Genomic DNA, 17,443 nt, shown 5'->3' with positions numbered 1-17,443 from the left:
CATGTTCTATAAGATTTATTGTGTATAATTAAAATGTCTGAGCCAAAGACCAGTATATGAAGAGACAGCCATAGGAAGAGTCAGCTGGCCAGAAGCACCTTTCTTCCTGTCACAGTGGAGCCATCTAAGAAATTTGGGGAATCAGGGAGGTGAGGCTACAGGTGGAACCAAGAAGGCCATGAAGTCTGTAAATATGGACAAGGGATTGTCAACATGGAGTTGTGAGTCAAAGCCAAACAGTCAGGAACCAGGGAATATAGGGAAAGCCAAGGTCAAAAGAGTGATGCATGAAAAGCCAGATCTGAATCAGGGGTACAGATTAACAGAGACACACCAGAGATTTGGTCTCATTTATTTGTTAAAACCTAACAAGGATCATAGAAAGAGATCAGATTTGTGGTTACCAGAGGCAGGGCATGGGGGCAGGGGGAATTGGATGAAGGTAGCCAAAAGGCACAAACTTCCAGTTATCAGACAAATAAGCACTAGGGATATAATGTACAACATCATATAATGAACACTGTGTGTGTCATATTTGAAAGTTGTTAAGAGAGGAAATCTTAAGACTTCTCATCACAAGGGAAAATTTTTTTTCTATTTCTTTAGTTTTCTATCTATACAAGATGATGGATGTTCACTAAACTTACTGTGGTAATCACTTTATGATGTATTTCAGTCAAATCATTTTGCTTTACACCTTAAACTTATACAGTGCTGTATGTCAATTAAATCTGGATAAAACTGAAAGGAAAATTAAATAAAAGCTCTGGGTTTAAAAAAAAACACAACAAGGACCACCTCCAACAAAAAGCCTATTTTACTCTTCCCACTGTGACCAATTGGGACAACCTGAAAAGTTGGCCCCCAAATGTAACTAATTGGTAAACAGCTGTTTCAATCAGATTCTGACTTTCCCACATTTATGGCAAATACAGTAATTTCTTGTATCAAAGTGTATACGTTGGGCTTCCCTGGTGGCGCAGGGGTTGAGAGTCTGCCTGCCAATGCAGGGCACACGGGTTCGAGCCCTGGTCTGGGAGGATCCCACATGCCGCGGAGCAACTGGGCCCGTGAGCCACAATTACTGAGCCTGCGCGTCTGGAGCCTGTGCTCCGCAACAAGAGAGGCCGCGATAGTGAGAGGCCCGCGCACGGCGATGAGGAGCGGCCCCCACTTGCCGCAACTAGAGAAAGCCCTCGTACAGAAACGAAGACCCAACACAGCCATAAATAAATAAATAAATAAATAAATAAATTAAAAAAAAAAAGTGTATACGTTATATTTTAATACATATGTTATTTAGGTTGTACTATTAATATGTGGAAGTTACTGTTTTTGTTTGACAGAAGTTTAATGCTAAAAAGTAATTTTAGGGCTTCCCTGGTGGCACAGTGGTTGAGAATCTGCCTGCCAATGCAGGGGACACGCGTTCGAGCCCTGGTCTGGGAAGATCCCACATGCCGTGGAGCAACTGGGCCTGTGAGCCACAACTACTGAGCCTGCGCGTCTGGAGCTTGTGCTCTGCCACAGGAGGGGCCGCGACAGTGAGAGGCCCGCGCACCGCGATGAAGAGTGGCCCCCGCTCGCCGCAACTGGAGAAGGCCCGCGCGCAGAGACGAGGACCCAACACAGCCAAAAATAAAAATAAAATAAATTAATTAATTAATTAATTAATTAAAAAAAAAAAAGAAAAGTAATTTTAGACTTCTCCTCGGACAACTGGTGAAAAAAGTGGCCTACTCCATTCAGAGTCACATTGTTGCTGTTGAAATAGAAGCCCAGAGAGAGCCGTGTGGCTGAGAGGGTCTTGGTGCTCTGGCGGGGTGTCAGGTCTGTGCCTCTGAGATGGGAGAGCCAAGTTCAGGACATTGGTTGACCAAAGACCTCCCGGATCCATGTAATATCAAATGGCAAAAGCTCTCCCAGAGATAACCATCTCAATGCTAAGACCAAGCTCCACTCAATGACCAGCAAACTACAGTGCTAGACACCCTATGCCAAACAACTAGGAAGACAGGAACACATCCCCACCCATTAGCAGAGAGGCTGCGTAAAATCATAATAAGGTCACAGACACCCCAAAACACACTACCAGAAACAATACTGCCCACCAGAAACACAACATCAAGCCTCATCCACCAGAACACAGGCACCAGTTCCCTCCACCAGGAAGCCTACACAACCCACTGAACCAACGGTAGCCACTGGGGGCAAACACCAAAAACAACAGGAACTATGAACCTGCAGTCTGCGAAAAGGAGACTCCAAACACAGTAAGTTAAGCAAAGTGACAAGACAGAGAAACACACAGCAGATGAAGGAGCAAGGTAAAAACCCACCAGAGCAAACAAATGAGGAGGAAATAGGAAGTCTACCTGAAAAAGAATTCAGAGTAATGACAGTAAAGATGATCCAAAACCTTGGAAATAGAATGGAGAAAATACAAGGAACGTTTAACAGGGACCTAGAAGAACTAAAGAGCAAACAAACAGTGACGAACAACACAATAAATGAAATTAAAAATTCTCTAGAAGGAATCAAGAGCAGAAAAACTGAGGCAGAAGAACAGATAAGTGACCTGGAAGATGAAAGAGTGGAAATAACTACCACAGAGCAGAATAAAGAAAAAAGAATGAAAACAATTGAGGACAGTCTCAGAGACCTCTGGGACAACACTAAATGCACCAACATTCAAATTATAGGGGTCCCAGAAACGAAGAGAAAACGAAAGGGACTGAGAAAACATCTGAAGAGATTATAGTTGAAAACTTCCCTAATATGGGAAAGGAAATAGTCAGTCAAGTCCTGGAAGCACAGAGAGTCCCATACAGGATAAACCCAAGGAGAAACATGCCAAGACACATATTAATCAAACTATCAAAAGTTAAATACAAAGACAAAATATTAAAAGCAACAAGGGAAAAACAACAAATAACATACAAGGGAATCCACATAAGGTTAACAGCAGATCTTTCAGCAGAAATACTGGAAGCCAGAAGGGAGTGGCAGGACATATTGAAAGTGATGAAAGGGAAAAACCTACAACCAGGATTACTCTACCAAGCAAGAATCTCAATCAGATTTGACGGAGAAATTAAAACCTTTACAGAGAAGCAAAGGCTAAGAGAATTCAGGACCTCCAAACCAGCATTACAACAAATGCTAAAGGAACTTCTCTAGGCAGGAAACTCAAGAGCAGGAAAAGACCTACAATAACAAACCCAAAACAATTAAGAAAATGGTAATAGGAACATACATATCGATAATTACCTTAAATGTAAATGGATTAAATGCTCCAACCAAAAGACACAGATGGCTGAATGGATACAAAAACAAGACCCATATATATGCTGTCTACAAGAGACCCACTTCAGACCTAGGGACACATACAGACTGAAAGTGAGGGGATGGAAAAAGATATTCCATGCAAATGGAAATCAAAAGAAAGCTGGAGTAGCAATTCTCGTATCAGACAATATAGACTTCAAAATAAAGACTATTACAAGAGACAAAGAAGGACACTACATAATGATCAAGGGATCAATCCAAGAAGAGGATATAACAATTTTAAATATATATGCACCCAACATAGGAGCACCTCAATACATACGGCAAATGCTAACGGCCATAAAAGGGGAAATTGACAGTAACACAATCAGAGTAGGGGACTTTAACACCCCACTTTCACCAATGGACAGTCAAGCAAAATGAAAATAAATAAGGAAACACAAGCTTTAAATGACACACTAAACAAGATGGACTTAATTGATATGTATAGGACACTCCAAACAAAAACAACAGAATACACTTTCTTCTCAGGTGCTCATGGAACATTCTCCAGGATAGATCATACCTTGGGTCACAAATCAAGCCTTGGTAAATTTTAGAAAATTGAAATCGTATCAAGTACTTTTTCTGACCACAATGCTATGAGACTAGATATCAATTACAGGAAAAAAACTAAAAAATACAAACACATGGAGCCTAACAATATGCTACTAAATAACTAAGAGATCACTGAAGAAATCCAAGAGGAAATCAAAAAATACCTAGAAACAAATGACAATGAAAACACGATGACCCAAAATGTATGGGATGCAAGAAAAGCAGTTCTAAGAGGGAAGTTTATAGCAATATAATCCTACCTTAAGACACAATAAAAATCTCAAACAAACAAACTTTACACCTAAAGCAATTAGAGAAAGAAGAACAAAAAAACCCAAAGGTAGCAGAAGGAAAGAAATCATAAACATCAGATAAGAAATAAATGAAAAAGAAATGAAGGAAACAATAGCAAAGATCAATAAAACTAAAAGCTGGTTCTTTGCAAAGAGAAACAAAATTGAAAAACCATTAACCAGACTCATCAAGAAAAAAAGGGAGAATACTCAAAAAAATAGAATTAGAAATGAAAAAGGAGAAGTAACAACTGACACTGCAGAAATAAAAAGATCATGAGAGATTACTACAAGCAACTATATGCCAATAAAATGGACAACCTGGAAGAAATGGACAAATTCTTAGAAAAGCAAAACCTTCAGAGACTGAACCAGGAAGAAATAGAAAATATAAACATACCAATCACAAGCACTGAAATTGAGACTGTGATTAAAGTCTTCCAACAAACAAAAGTCCAGGACCAGATGGCTTCACAGGCGAATTCTATCAAATATTTAGAGAAGGGCTAACACCTATCCTGCTCAAACTCTTCCAAAATATGGCAGAGGGAGGAACACCCCACACTCATTCTATGAGGCGACCATCACCCTGATACCAAAACCAGACAAAGATGTCACAAAGAAAGAAAACTACAGGCCAATATCACTGATGAACATAGATGCAAAAATGCTCAACATAATACAAGGAAACAGAATTCAACAGCACATTAAAAGGATCATACACCATGATCAAGTGGGGTTTGTCCCAGGAATGCAAGAATTCTTCAATATATGCAAATCTATCAATGTGATACACCACATTAACAAATTGATGGAGAAAAACCATATGATCATCTCAACAGATGCAGAAAAAGCTTTCAACAAAATTCAACACCCATTTATGATAAAAACTCTCCAGTAAGTAGGCATAGTGAGAACCTACCTCAACATAATAAAGGCCATATATGACAAACCCACAGCCAACATCATTCTCAATGGTGAAAAACTGAAACAATTTCCTCGAAGATCAGGAACAAGACAAGGTTGTCCACTCTCACCACTATTATTCAACATAGTTTTGGAAGTTTTAGCCACAGCAATCAGAGAAGAAAAAGAAATAAAGGGAATACAAATTGAAAAAGAAGAAGTAAAACTGTCACTGTTTGCAGATGACATGATACTATACACAGAGAATCCTAAAGATGCTACCAGAAAACTACTAGAGCTAATCAATGAATTTAGTAAAGTAGCAGGATACAAAGTTAATGCACAGAAGTCTCTTGCATTCCTATACACTAATGATGAAAAATCTGAAAGAGAAATTAAGGAAACACTCCCATTTACCATTGCAACACAAAGAATACCTAGGAATAAACCTACCTAGGGAGACAAAAGACCTGTATGCAGAAAACTATAAGACACTGATGAAAGAAATTAAAGATGATCCAAACAGATGGAGAGATATACTATGTTCTTGGATTGGAAGAATCAACATTGTGAAAATGACTCTACTACCCAAAGCAATCTACGGATTCAATTCAATACCTATCAAACTACCAATGGCATTTTTCACAGAACTAGAACAAAGAATTTCACAGTTTGTATGGAAACACAAAAGACTCCGAAGAGCCACAGCAATCTTGAGAAGGAGTAACAGAGCTGGAGGAATCAGACTCCCTGACTTCCAACTATACTACAAAGCTACAGTAACCAAGACAGTATGGTACTGGCACAAAAACAGAAATATAGATCAAAGGAACAGGAGAGAAAGGCCAGAGCTAAACCCACACACATTTGGTCACCTTACCTTTGATAAAGGAGGCAGGAATATACAATGGAGAAAAGACAGACTCTTCAATAAGTGGTGCTGGCAAAACTGGACAGCTCCATGTAAAAGAATGATCTCTAACACCATACACAAAAATAAACTCAAAATGGATTGAAGACCTAAATGTAAGGCCAGACACTATAAAACTCTTAGAGGAAAACACAGGAAGAACACTCTATGACTTAAATCACAGCAAGATCCTTTTTGACCCACCTCCTAGAGAAATGGAAATAAAAACAAAAATAAACAAATGGGACCTAATGAAACGTAAAAGCTTTTGCACAGCAAAGGAAACCATAAACAAGACCAAAAGACAACCATCAGAATGGGAGAAAATATTTGCAAATGAAGCAACTGACAAAGGATTAATCTCCAAAATATACAAGCAGCTCATGCAGCTCAATATCAAAAAAACAAACAACCCAATCCAAATATGGGCAGAGGACATAAATAGACATTTCTCCAAATAAGATATAGAGATTGCCAACAAACACATGAAAGGATGCTCAACATCACTAATCATTAGAGAAATGCAAATCAAAACTACAATGAGATATCATCTCACACCAGTCAGAATGGCCATCATCAAAAAATCTACAAACAATAAATGCTGGAGAGGGTGTGGAGAAAAGGGAACCGTCTTGCACTGCTGGTGGGAACATAAATTGATGCAGCCACTATGGAGAACAGTACGGACGTTTCTTAAAAAAACTAAAAATAGAACTACCATACGACCCAGCAATCCCACTACTAGGCACATACCCTGAGAAAAGCATAATTCAAAAAGAGTCATGTACCACAATGTTCATTGCAGCTCTATTTACAATAGCCAGGACATGGAAACAACCTAAGTGTCCATCGACAGATGAATGGATAAAGAAGATGTTGCACATATATACAATGGAATATTACTCAGCCATAAAAAGAAATGAAATTGAGTTATTTGTAGTGAGGTGGATGGACCTAGAGTGTGTCATACAGAGTGAAGTAAGTCAGAAAGAGAAAAACAAATACCGTATGGTAACACATATATATGGAATCTAAAAAAAAAAAAAAAATCGTTCTGAAGAACGTAGGGGCAGGACAGGAATAAAGACACAGACGTAGAGAATGGACTTGAGGACATGGGGATGGGGAAGGGTAAGCTGGGACGAAGTGAGAGAGTGGCATGGACTTATATACAGTACCAAATGTAAAACAGATAGTTAGGGCTTCCCTGGTGGCGCAGTGGTTGAGAATCTGCCTGCCGATGCAGGGGACACGGGTTCGAGCCCTGGTCTGGGAAAATCCCACATGCCGCGGAGCAACTAGTCCCGTGAGCCACAACTACTGAGCCTGCGCGTCTGGAGCCTGTGCTCCGCAACAAGAGAGGCCGCGATAGTGAGAGGCCCGCGCACCGCGATGAAGAGTGGTCCCCGCTCGCCGCAACTAGAGAAAGCCCTCGCACAGAAACGAAGACCCAACACAGCCAAAAATAAATAAATAAATAAATTATTTAAAAAAACAAAACAAAACAGATAGTTAGTGGGAAGCAGCCGCATAGCACAGGGAGATCAGCTCGGTGCTCTATGTCCACCTAGAGGGGTGGGATAGGGAGGGTGGGAGGGAGAGGCAAGAGGGAGGAGATATGGGGATGTGTGTGTATGTATAGCTGATTCACTTTGTTATAAAGCAGAAACTGACACACCACTGTTAAGCAATTATATTCCAATAAAGACGTTAAAAAAAAAAGTAATTTTAAAGTTTGCTTTAAAAGTTCTAAAAATTCTAAAACCTTTTTAAACATATTTTCAAATGTTTTTAAAAACATTTTGAATCATTCTTTCTTGCGAGAATATGATGATAAAAGTACATGATTACCTGATATTAAAATATATCTTAGGGACTTCTGAAGTGGCACAGTGGTTAGGAGTCCACCTGCCGATGCAGGGGACACGGGTTCGAGCCCTGGTCCGGGAGGATCCCACATGCTGCGGGGCAACTGGGCCCATTCACCACAACTACTGAGCCTGCGCTCTGTTGCCCGTGGGCCACAACTACTGAGTCCACATGCCACAACTACTGAAGCCCAAGCACTTAAAGCCCATGCTCCAGAACAAGAGACGCCACCGCAATGAGAAGCCCATGCAACGCAACGAAGAGTAGCTCCCGCTTGCCGCAACTAGAGAAAGCTCGTGTGTAGCAACGGAGACCCAGCACAGCCAGAAATGAATAAATAAATTTATTTTTTAAAAAAAAAAAATATATATATATATATCTTAAAGCTACAATAATTAAAACAATGTGATACTGGTTCAAAAAATAGAAAAATTGATGAGAGTATAATGCCAAATATATATGTGTATATATACATATGTATATATGTGTGTGAATAAATGTCTTTAATCATAAGAGTGTCATTTCAAATCAGTCAGAAAGTAATAAATTATTCAATTAGTTACATACTTGGGAAAAGTAAGATTCTTTCCTCACATTATACATCAAAACTAATTTCAAGCAGAATTTGAAGATAAATATACTCATCTCTTGATGAATTACAAAAGTGGAACAGATCACTCAAACCCTGCCAAGACACATTTCTTATTTTAACATGAAATACTAGGAGAAAAATGGCTGAATATTAATTATAATAGTCAATAATATGAGAATGCATATATTCCAGATATTATCAAGTAAATCCTAAATTTGCACTCAGAAAAGTCAATGGCCTTATATTCAACTGTTGGCCTTCTTTTCCACCAAATCTTTAACCAAAGCAGCCAATAAAAGTAAGATTAATTCCATTTCTTTCATTTGTTCATTTCAGCTAAGATTCTTATCAGAAGTACAAATGATCGAAAGTTTTCAGTAGAAGAATGAATAATGACATGATAAACTATAAACTAAATCATCATTTACTTTACTTGGAAATTATAGTAAAACATTTTTATAATTTAAAAAGTTAAATGTCAAAAATAAAATAATAAAAGAATGGAAGGAATATAACTGGAAATTTGTCTGATCTCACTAGAGGGAAGTCTTTCAACCCATAATACCAAAAGGAGGAAACATAAACACTAATAGATTTGACTAATAAAAATTTTAAATTTCAGTACCTAAAAAATAATACAAAGAATTAAAAGTAAAATAAAATTGGAAAAATATTTTTAAACACATCTGGCTGACAAAGTGTTAAATCCTAAACATACAGAATTCTTACTAATTAATGAGGAAAAATGAGCAATGGGTAAGAATCAGAAATTAACAAAATAAAGAATTGATGGGAAAAAATTGTCTCATATTTCACATAAATATTTGAAAACTGTCAAATTACCACAACAGTTATAGTTTTTCTGTAAAATTGGCAAAGATTTAAAATTTGAGGTGTCAAGATACCTAGATTTATTGAAAGTTTTTGTGAAAAGTTTTTGTATAAAAGTCTACTTTTATACATTGCTGGCGAGAATACAAGTTAGTGCAATATATATGGAGGACAATGTGGCAGTAAGTAACAAAAACCTTTAAAATATTCATACTTTTCAATACAATAATTTTGTTTCTAGGAATTCATAAGAAAAAATTGAAAAATACCTAAATATTCAACAGGAACTTGATTATGTTATGGTATATTCACACTATCGCTAAAAAAGTTTATAGGTTATTATTATACATGTTATAAATAATTTTATTCTGACATGAGAAAGTGACACAAGGAAAAGAAGTTTAAAAAACAGTATTAATTAGCATAGTTACATCAAAGTGATGGGCTTACCATTCAGGACAGCACTACAGCTTCAGAAGTGCCCTCCAAAAAGATAGAAGTCTTTATATTATTGAACTGCCAGTAAAATACATAGGCAAGATATACCAAATGACAACTGTCAAGATGGCGGTGAGTCAATCTTCATAAGTAATATAAATATGTGAAAAACAGACAGCATAGCACTCTATACTTTTAGCAGGATATAGCAGCCATCTAAATGGCCCTGTTAGTTTTTAAAGCCATTATCATCTTGGCTATAAAACTCTTTACCATAAAAATTAAGTCCAACTGAATTGCTACATGGAATGCTAAAGGAATTTGATATTTTCTGAAAATCACAGAGAGCTAAGAACAAAAAGACTGTCAAGATGCTATAGTTGGGCAATGTTCTGATATGTGAAGTGGATGGATCTTTCAACTCTCTCAGCCTCTAACCCTTTCCACATTTAATTGGTAAACATCACAGCAACTTAATTTGGCATAGCGTATACAGTATAATGGTGGAAAACACCTGATTTTCCAAAAGGATGAATACTGGAAACCAAAAACTAGTAGCCTCATATTGGTTTCTAAAACAAAATTCTCAACAAACTATTAAACCAGTAGATGTAAGTTTGGAAGAAAATGATAAAAACAAATCTTCCAACCACAAGATTGCTTTCAGCCACTGAAAACCCAGGTTAGAAAAAGCCACATCATCCACTGCAAAGAGGACTTGGAAGCAGCATGTCACTACTTCCCACTGATCTTCCAGGTGGACCCCTGCGGCTAGCTGGTTCCATGCACATTCCTTTCCCCACTGTCAGCCACTGTGTCCCTGAAGCCTTTCTTTCCTGTTCCTAGGCCAGGCTCTATTCCCCTGGTGCTCACCCTAGCTTGGCTGCAAATAAGCAGCTGTGCTGAGAGTACTCAGACTCCCTCCAGAAGGTATATGGCCATGTGCTCCACAAAACAATGGGGGCATGTATCTCCAGCCCTCAGATTTGAGAGTAAGAGTGATGAATCAAACTGAAGGTGTCAACACGTGGTTCGTTTCCACCAGAGGATTGTTTTCATCAACAGGAATTATTCATAAATAGTCCAGAGAGACACAGGAGTGGACTCAGCACCCAGGGTGCCTTTTCCTGGATAAAGCACCAAGATACTTTCTAAGAAATGCTTGTAGGTAGGAGCCTTCTAGACATACACACTGGAGAACTGAGTCAGCCTGATTTTTGGCAGCTTTGTCTAAGTTATTCCATCTTGGCTAGAGTTGGTTAGTGCCTCCTAGAACTGGTCTCCTGCCTGCTGCCTTGTTCCAGATATTTCCTAGGCCAGCTGGCAGAACTCTGCACTGGCTGTTTTATGAACTAGATCAAGCCCTTAGCAGAGCCAGTCAATTATACCGTTCATCATATTTTGCAGGTCTGGGTTCTGCTGGGTTAGAAAGATTGGACATATCAGCTAGCATTCACTCTCATAGAAGCAACAGGGTCAGGAACCATTTTATAAATCTCAATTTACTTCTGAGATGCTTCAATTGAATGAGCAATCAATTTAACCAACTACAATTCTTCCCTGGTTTAGGATCTGCATAGGATGGAACAACAAAAGCAGAAACCACAGCAAATCCTGGGCTGCTCAAATCTAAAAGCCCTCCACATGCTCTCTTAGACAGAGTAATAATACACTTCCAATATCTATGGAAACTCCAACTTTAAAACTTACTAGTGAGTCCCTCTGTCTTTTAAGTAAGTCCCTCTGCCTTACATAAAAAGAAAGATTATCAATGGGCATCATCGCGTATTATCTCCCCCACCATAACCCACCCACCAACATGCTCATATACAAGTACATCTGATACATCTGGCTATGCACTACACCTAACAAGAAGACACTTCATATGACTGGTCAAGTTGACACTGAATATTTATGAAAATTGACTAAAAGCTAGGTCATAAAGCTAACCAATTTGAAATCATTATGTGAAATAACTGGTATCACACAGAACATATCATTTCACCCCAATGTACTTTAGTTATTAAAAAATATGTAACTAGAGGAAAAAATACTTGAAAATTTAAAATACATTTCTAAACAAACTATCAAGCAAAAAAAATAAAATGGAAATTATAAACTATTTAGAAAATATTTAGAAAAAATAAATATTTAGAAAAATACCAGGATTATATAAATATTATGTACCAAAATGGTAGGACAAGGTTAAAGAGGTTCTTAAAGTTTAGTCTTAAATGCTTACATTAAAAAGAAAAGCTCAACTTAATGAAGTGATCATACAATCGTAAGGAATTAGAAAAAAGAACAGCAAAATAAACTCAAGAAGATGAGAGAAAATAATAAAAATAATAGCAGAAGTTAATGAAAAAGAAAATAAACATATAATGAAGAGGATCAACAGAGGTCAGAAAAGTAATAAAATATACAAATCTCTGGAGAAAATAATCAAGGGGAAAAAAGAGAAAGGCATTTTAAAAAATTTTAATCAGGAATGAAAAGGGGCAAAGCTATAATTGCTACAGAGATTAAACAGATAAGATGTTATGAATGAGTTTGTGCCTATAAACATGAAAACTTAGATGAAATAAACAGATATATACAGCTTAACAAAAGAGTCCTATAAGCTTTAAAGAAATTGAATCAGTAGTTCAAAATAGTCCCATTACACACACATACATACACACACACACACACACACACACACACACTGGATCCAGACAGATTTCTAGGAAATTCTACCAAATGTTTGAGCATTGGGAAATTCTAATCTTATGCAAACTATTTCACACAATGGGAAAAAAAATCATTTGTGATATAACTTTGCCTTCAAAACCTGATGAAGATATTATAAGCAAAGAAAAATATAGGCCAGTCTCACTAATGAATGAATACAGATTCAAAACCTCTAAAAAATAAACATTTTTATAAAACAAATCAGACGGTGGATAAAAAGATAATTTGTTATGACCAAGTTGGTGTTTCCTAGGAAACCTAGATTGGTTTATCATGAGAAGATCAATTAAAGTAACTCACCATGTTAACATGTTAAGGTGAAAAAATATTGTATCTTAACAGAAGTAGGAAAAACTGGATAAAACTTTACATCCATCTGTGATGTAAAAAAATAAAAGCAACAAACTCCTTAGCAAACTGGGAATAGAAGGCACTTAGCCCAATAAAGGGCATTTCAAAAAACCCACAGAAACCTCATATCTAACAATGAAACTCTGACAGCATCTTCTATAAGATCAGGTTCAATATAAGGATGCCTGTCTTCATCAATCTTATTCTACATTGTTCTGGAGGACCTTGCATAGTAAATCAAGAAAAAGAAATAAAAGCTAAAGGACTAGAAAAAAAGAAACAAAAACCTTCATTATTTTACAGATATGATCTCACTTACACAGAAAATCTCAAAAAACAAAGCTTAACACATAGGGGTTATTTAATAAATGTTTGTTGAGAAAAATAAGCAATAAAATAGTTGTGAGGATTAAGTGAGATCACCTATGTTATTTGGCACATAGTAGGAACTTAGTTACTACTAATTTCCTTTCCCTTAAAATTTACTTTTAGGTATCTATGTCACGAGGGAAAAGGATTTTTAAAAAGTAAAAATTTCAACCCAATGTTCATAGCAGCATTATTTACAATTGCCAAGATATGGAAGCACCCTAAGTATCCATCAACAGATGAATGGATAAACAAGTGTGTGTGTGTGTGTGTGTGTGTGTGTGTGTGTGTTTGTGTGTGTGTGTGCATGCACGCACGCAATGGAATACTACTCGGCCATAAAAAAGAAGAAAATTTTGCCATTTGCAACAACATGGATGAATTGGAGGGTATTATGCTAAGTGAAATAAGTCAGGCAGAGAGAGACAAATAATGTATGATATCACTTATATGCAGAATCTAAAAAATACAACAAACTAGTGAATATAACAAAAAAGAAGCAGACAGATACAGAGAATAAACTAGTGGTTACCAGTGGGGAGAGAGAAGGGTAGGAGATTAAGAGGTACAAACTATTATGTATAAAATAAACTATAAGGATATATTATACAGCACAGGGAATATAGCCAAAATTCTATAATAATTATAAATGGAGTGTAACCTTTAAAACTTACAAATCACTACATTGTCCACCTATAACTTATAATATTGTACATCAACTATACTTCAATAAAAAATGTTTAAATCTTCAATACAGTATTAGCAAGCAAAAAATAAAAAGTAAAAATTTAAATTAATAAGAAGGATGTTAATTATACTTCAATTTTAAAAATGGTTAAAATGTTTAAAAAAAAGGATGTTAGATTCAAAATCAATACACGAAAGTAAACTGCATTTCTAGAGGTCCACAACAATTGGCTAAAATTGTAAAGTTTTTTAAAGATACAATTTAAAATAGCAATAAACATTTAAAAATACCTAGTATAAAATAAGGACGGTGTAAGTCTTCTAAAGAGAAAACTAAAAAACTTTATTGGAAGATATTAAAGAACAAATAAATAACTAGGAAGATCTATCATATTATTGGGTGGAAAGACTGAACATCATAAAGCATATCATAATTCTCTCTAAATTGATCTACAATGTCAGTGCAATTCAAATAAAATTTCTATCAGACTGTGTATTATGTGCATGTGAAACTCAACAAGCTGATTCTAAAATTTACATGAAATAAAGGGTCAACAAAAGCCAAGAAGACACTCCTGAAGAGCAAAATGTGGGGTGGGGTTGGGAGCTCCCCCCTCCTAGATACAAAGATTTACTGTAAGCTATGGAAATTAAATCAGTGTGATACTGGTGCAGGCATAGACTAATAGATCAAAAGAAGAAGAGAGAGTCTAGTAACAAACCCATGCTAATATGGAAAATGGAAAACTACTTATATATGGAAATGACACTATGTCAATTGTTTATCCAAAAAGAAAAAAAAAAAGTTGTATCCTTATTCTAACACAAAAATGAACTGCATTAGATTAAATACTTCATATGGAATACCAAATTATAAAATTTTCTAAAGATGATATAGAATGCTTTTTTCTTTGCTGATTTATTTGGTTGCGCCAGGTCTTAGTTGCAGCAGGCAGGCTCCTTAGCTGTGGCTCTCGGGCTCCTTAGTTGCAGAAGGGTCTTAGTTGTGGCAGGTGGTCTCCTTAGTTGCAGAATGCATGTGGGATCTAGTTCCCTGACCACGGATCAAACCCGCATCCTCTGCATTGGAAGGCAGATTCTTAACCACTGTGCCACCAGGGAAGTCCCTAGAATGCTTTTCTTTATAACCTTTTATGTCTTAAAATTAAAAAAAAAGAAGCAAATAATGCAAAATTTAATGAGAAGATCGATAAATTAAATTGCATTAAAATTAAGAACTTGAACTCATGATTAAAAATGAAATGCAGGGGCTTCCCTGGTGGCGCAGTGGTTGAGAATCTGCCTGCCAATGCAGGGGACACGGGTTCGAGCCCTGGTCTGGGAAGATCCCACATGCCGCGGAGCAGCTGGGCCCGTGAGCCACAATTACTGAGCCTGCGCGTCTGGAGCCTGTGCTCCGCAACAAGAGAGGCCGCGAAAGTGAGAGGCCCGCGCACTGCGATGAAGAGTGGTCCCCACTTGCCACAATTAGAGAAAGCCCTCGCACAGAAACGAAGACCCAACACAGCCATAAATAAATAAATAAATATTTTTTTTTAATGTTTAAAAAAAAAAATGAAATGCAAGCAATAGAGAAGAAGATGTTTGAAATATATACAACCAGTAAGGGGTGTTAGAAAGATATATGCATATATTTTAAGAACTCCTACAAATCAGTAAGAAAAAGGTATACTCAGTAGAAAAAAAAAGGGCAACTGACATGGACAAGTATTTCATAGAAAAGGAAATACTAAAACACAAACATATGAAAAGATGATTGAGGGGGTATTCACAGGGTTCACTGTGGAGCATGTGTATGGCTTGCTGCCCGCTGTAATTGGCCTCTCTTTTCCTGGCTGCGAGGCAAATGAGGGCCCTGAACCAGGTGGCTATAAGAGGAGTGGACTCAGAAGGGAGTGCCAGAGTTTGTGCCCTGGTGGCAGTGGTGGTACTGATCCAACACATATTCACCTTGAAGAGGAAGACACAGTGGAAGATCAGTATCATTGAGATGAATATTGGATAGCTAAGACATGACAATCAAGAGTCCACTGTCTTTGTAAAAATGACGCCAAAATTGCAGAAACATTAGATTCACATCAAGAACTCCACAAAGGTAGAAGAAATTATCTGTGATCTTGTCAAAGGAGGAGGTGTCATACTTCAGCTACTAACAGACTTTGATATGACACTAAGTAAATACAAAGGAAAAAGATGCCCAACATGTCATAATATCACTGACAACTGTAAACTGGTTACAGGTAAATGTCCAAAAAAAAATATATTCAACTAAAGGAAAGATATTCTCTTGAAGTTGATCTAGTTCTTACCAGAGATGAAAAGTACATTTATATGGTAGAATAGTATACTAAGTCACATAATTTGCTTGTTGAACAAGCTTCATCAAAAGCTAAATTTAAAGAATTTGTGGAAGAATTTGAAGACATGTTCAAGGAAGGATATGAGAATTTATTTGATAAGCTCCAACAGCATAATATCCCTGTGTTCATACTTTTGCACTGCATAGGTGATGTACTTAACTGTCAAGCTAGTGTTATCATCCAAATGTCAAAGTGGTGTCCAACTAATGGATTTTTTATGAAAATGTGGCTTTTTTAAAGCATATAAAGGGGAATAAATATAATATTTAACAAAAACAGACTATCTCAATCCACAGTAAGACAATAGCAACATAATTCTGTTTGGAGACTCTCAAAGAGACAATAATAGCAGATGGAGTAGCCGATGTTAAACACATTCAGAAAACTGAGAATCTAAATGAGAGATGGGGTGAACTTTTAGAAAAGTGCATGGGCTCTTACGATATTGTTTTAGTACAATTTAGTACTCACTGGAGGTAGTCAACGCTATCCTACAGAAGATTCTATAAACAAGTATCTTTTAGGAACGCCTCTCTCCCATAGGAGAAATTGATACTAGATCTGCTCATCTGTTTATCTTGCTGAAAGACTGCTATTCATAATATATTCTTGCCCTTGAAGTTTTTCCTTTGTTACTTCTATGTTTTCAAATATGTTGACTGCATCAGCGGGAAACTCTTTTTTCTCTACCTCTCACAACACACTTCATTTTTGGAACAGGTTAAAAAAAAAAAAAAGAAAACTTAATGCCAAAATTAGAAAATAACTCCCTACTTTTCCAAAGTCAATTTTATAGTTTAATATTATCATGCACTTTGTGAGGAGTCTTTTTATACTGGGAAGTTTATGTAATTTTGAAAAGAAGTTTCATGAAATGGAAATAATGTTCATGATTTCAAGTGTTGCTGTTTTTATAATACAGATAAATCATGCTGATGGTATCACTATCTCCTGGAAAAAAAGGTGGGGGATGATTGACTGACATCTTTAATGACCAGGAAAATGCAAATTAAAACCACAATGAGATACAATTCTCAACACACCAGATTGGCAAAAACTAAAAAGTCTGACAATATAAAACGTTAGCAAGAATGTGGAGCAACAGAAACCAACACATCGCTAGAAGGAGTGTAACTGGTCAGCCCTACTTTAGAAAAGAGTTTGTCATTAACAGTAATTTTGACATGTGCATAAATTA

The 17,443-nt window shown here is 36.7% G+C and overlaps 1 protein-coding gene and 1 pseudogene across 2 annotated transcripts in view; one reads left to right on the top strand and one right to left on the bottom strand.

Annotated features, from left to right (window-relative positions):
• Window positions 1-17,443, bottom strand: part of PDE11A (phosphodiesterase 11A) — a 464,603-nt gene that overhangs the window by 386,722 nt on the left and 60,438 nt on the right. The gene's annotated exons all lie outside the window — the stretch shown is intronic.
• Window positions 15,732-16,754, top strand: LOC137764843 (cytosolic 5'-nucleotidase 3A pseudogene; annotated as a pseudogene).

This window comes from Eschrichtius robustus, chromosome 5 (assembly GCF_028021215.1).
Source record: "Eschrichtius robustus isolate mEscRob2 chromosome 5, mEscRob2.pri, whole genome shotgun sequence".
Taxonomy (NCBI): domain Eukaryota; kingdom Metazoa; phylum Chordata; class Mammalia; order Artiodactyla; family Eschrichtiidae; genus Eschrichtius; species Eschrichtius robustus.
Note: the sequence above shows the minus strand (reverse complement) of the source record. Positions and strands in the feature narration are given on the sequence as shown.